Here is a 3,982-nt window from a genome sequence, read left to right as displayed (position 1 = left end):
CTCTGCTAGCCCCTAGCACCAGGAATGCTAGTGGCGGAAGTCTAGACTGTCACAGAAGCTAAGTGCTGTTGTTGAGTGGTGTGCAAAGGATGGGTCTGCCACTGCAGCTTCTATCCCCATGTACCACCCCCTGCCTCCCTGGGCACTAGAAGTGGTACCCACCAGAGTGGGCTCTCACATCCCTGGCAGCTGCCTCCTCCTCCTCCTCCTCCCCAGTCCCTGGGCTTGTGTGCTCTGGGGCAGCCTTGGGAGCAGATGCCAGTGGGTGGCCCACATGCAGAAGTAGGCCTGAAATCACCTCTTAGAGATCCCCGTGAAGCCATGCAACCAAGGAAGAAGAGCTTAAATATCTCATGGCTACACAACATAATTGACTTTGTAAACTCGGCATTTGCAAACCATCTGAACAGACAGTGAGTGCTCCTGTAGCCAAGACAGGTCTAGCTTTAGCAACTGTGGGCTTTGTGGGCACGTACATGAAGGAGTCGGGCCAGGCCAGAATCTGGGCTGCCCCCATTGCACCCAGAGCAGGTCCAGATCCATATAATCGAGGTACCTGACTTCAGTGTATCTATGCTGGTGGCCTGGTGAAAACAACACCTGAGAGATATCAGGACCAATTGCTGGCACACCCACCATGAAGATGGGGCCAAGAGCAGTACCAACGGTAGTGCAATCTGAGAACTCACACAGTGGGTGAAAGGCGACAGAACAGAGCACATCTTGTCTTCTCTGCAAGTAGAAGTGCTCCAATCCCACCTTCATCGCACCACAAATCAGAAACACAGCTAAGACACACATATGTGGGCCTCTAGTTCAATAACTAGGGAGCAGACCTTACCCCTTACAGGACAGTGACAACCACAGAGCAAAAGGAAGGCACTATTCAATATATAGTGCAAACTTTAGGCACCACATCAGCAGTCATACCTCCTATCAGGGAGATAATGGCCATCATAAACAGAGGAAAGAGGTGGCAGATAGCTATACTGAAAGAAGCCCTCACACCAAAAAAAAAAAAAAAAAAATTAAATCCATGCATGATATGCAGGGACATTCCCACATAAAATTAGCCCTCCAAGAGTATCTGAGGGTCTGGCCTCAGAGAATTTAGCCTCGATGGCCAGTGGAGCTTGAGTGCATGAGCCCCACAGGGCTGGAAAACAAAGCCCACTCTTGGAGGGCGCACACAGTGTCTCATGCGCACTGGGACCCAGCACAAAGAAGTGCTGTTGCTGTTCAGTTGCTCAGTGCTGTCTGACTCTCTGTGACCCCATGGACTGCAGCATGCCTGTCTTCCCTGTCCTTCACCATCTCCCAGAGTTTGCTCACACTCACGTCCACTGAGTCAGTAATTGCTATCCAACAATCTCATCCTCTGTTGACCCCTTCTCCTCCTGCCCTCAATCTCAATACCTCCACAAGAACTTGGCCTAGGCCTACCTAGGGGTTTTGGAGGGTGCCCTTGACAACAAAGGTCCGTCTAGTCAAGGCCATGGTTTTTCCAGTGGTCGTGTATGGATGTGAGAGTTGGACTGTGAAGAAAGCTGAGTGCCGAAGAATTGATGCTTTTGAACTGTGGCGTTGGAGAAGACTCTTGAGAGTCCCTTGGACTGCAAGGAGATCCAACCAGTTCTAGAGGAGATCAGTCCTGGGTGTTCTTTGCAAGGAATGATGCTAAAGCTGAAACTCCAGTACTTTGGCCACCTCCTGCAAAGAGTTGACTCATTGGAAAAGATCCTGATGCTGGGAGGGATTGGGGCAGGAGGAGAAGGGGACAACAGAAGATGAGATGGCTGGATGGCATCACTGACTCGATGGACATGAGTTTGAGTGAACTCCGGGAGTTGGTGATGGACAGGGAGGCCTGGCGTGCTGTAATTCATGGGGTCACAAAGAGTCGGACACTACTGAGTGACTGAACTGGGGAGGGAAGGGTCAGCTGAGCTCATTGTGGGAGCAAGTATGTCAGTAGCAGAGGACCCAGGGAATATTGATTGGCATGAACTCTCTGGGAGTCCTCATTCTGGCACCAAGACTTGGCTCAACCCAGCAACCTGCAGGCACCAACTACTGAAAAGCCTCCAAGCATACAACAAACAGGGTTGGAATACAAGGCCTCCCCCATCAGAAGACTGGCTGCCTAAAGTAGTACTGAGCTCACAGTCACTCCTTGATATGGCCCTGTTTACCAGAGGGGCAAGAACTAGCTCCATCCATCAGAGGACAAGCAGCAGTCCCTTCCACCAGGATGCCTAAACAAGCCCCTGGACCAACTTCATCCACCATGGAGCAGATACAAGAAGTAGGAGAACAGTCCTGCAACCTGTGGAAAAGAGACCATAAGCACAGAAAGTTAGACAAAATGAGATGAAGGAGAAAAGTGTTAAAAAGAAGGTACAAATTAAAAACCCATAAGAACATCTAAATTAAGAGGAAACAGGAAAACTACCTGAAAAAGAATTCAGAGCAGTGATAGTAAACTTGATTCAAAATCTCAGAAAAGAATGGAGGCACAGACTGAAAAGCTATAAGAAATATTTAAGACATAGACGATTTAAAGAAAAAAACAGAGATAGACAACACCATAACTGAAAAAAGAAATGCACTAGAAGGAATCAATAGCAGAATAACTGAAGCAGAAGAGCAGATAAGTGACATGGAAGACAGAGTGGTGGAAATCACTTTCACAGAACAGAATAAAGAAAAAAGAATGAAAAGAAATGAGGACAGTGTCACAGACCTATGGGACAACAGTAAACACACCAACATTTTTGTTATAGGGGTCCCAAGGGCAAAAGAGAAAGGAAAAGGGCTTCAGAAAAATATCTGAAGAGATTATAGCAAAAATTTCCCTAACACAAGAAAGGAAATAGTCACCCAAGTCCAGGAAGCACAGAATTACATGCAGGATAAACCCAAGGAGGAATACACTGAGATACATGTTAATTAAAGTCACAAAAACTAAATACAAAGAAAAGTATTAAAAGTAACAACTAATATACATGGGAAGCCCCATAAGGTTATCAGCTGAGTTTTTCAGTAGAAACTCTTCAGGCCAGAAGAGTGTGGCACAATATATTTAAAGTGATGAAAGGGAAAAACTTACAACCAAGAATATTCTACACAGCAAGGCTCTCACTCAGATTCATTAGAGAATCAAAAGCTTTATAGGCAAGGAGAAATTAAGAGAGTTCAGCATCATCAAACCAACCTTACAACAAATGCCAAAGAAACTTATCTAGGCAAGGAAGAAAAAAAAAACAGGCCACAACTAGAAACAAACAAAAAAATCACAAATGGAAAAAGTTCACAATTAAAGGCAAATATAAAGTAGTAGGAGGAAATAATCATACACAAATATGATATCAAAACCAGCAATCATGAAAGGAGAGTACAAATTCAGGAAGTGGGAAATATATTTGATATTAAGAGACCAGCAACTCAAAACAACCTTGTACATATAATATATATGAGGACAGCTATATCAAAACTTCATGAGAACTGCCAACAACAACAACAAACAATAGATATACAACAAAAAAGAAAAAAGCAGCTCAAACCCAACATTAAAGATAGTCATCAAACTAGAGGAGAAAAGAACACAAGAAGAAGAGAAGAAAGAAGACCAACAAATTCAAAACAATTAATAAAATGCAAATAAGAATATACACATCAATAATTACTTTAAATATAAATGGATCAAATGCTCCAACCAAAATATCATCCAGACAGAAAATCAATATAGAAACAAGCTTTAAATGACACATTAGACTAGATGAACTTAATTCATTTTTACACAGGATTCAGCAGACTACACATCCTTCTCAAGTGCACATACAACATTCTCAAGGCTGAATGGATTAAAAAAAAAGAATACCCCATATATATGCTGTCTACAAGAGACTAACTTCAGACCTAGGGATGCATATAGACTGAGATTGAGGGGATAGAAAAAGATATTCCATGCAAATGGAAATCA

This window comes from Bos taurus, chromosome 7 (genome assembly GCF_002263795.3).
Source record: "Bos taurus isolate L1 Dominette 01449 registration number 42190680 breed Hereford chromosome 7, ARS-UCD2.0, whole genome shotgun sequence".
In the NCBI taxonomy this organism is placed as follows: Eukaryota; Metazoa; Chordata; class Mammalia; order Artiodactyla; family Bovidae; genus Bos; species Bos taurus.
Note: the sequence above shows the minus strand (reverse complement) of the source record.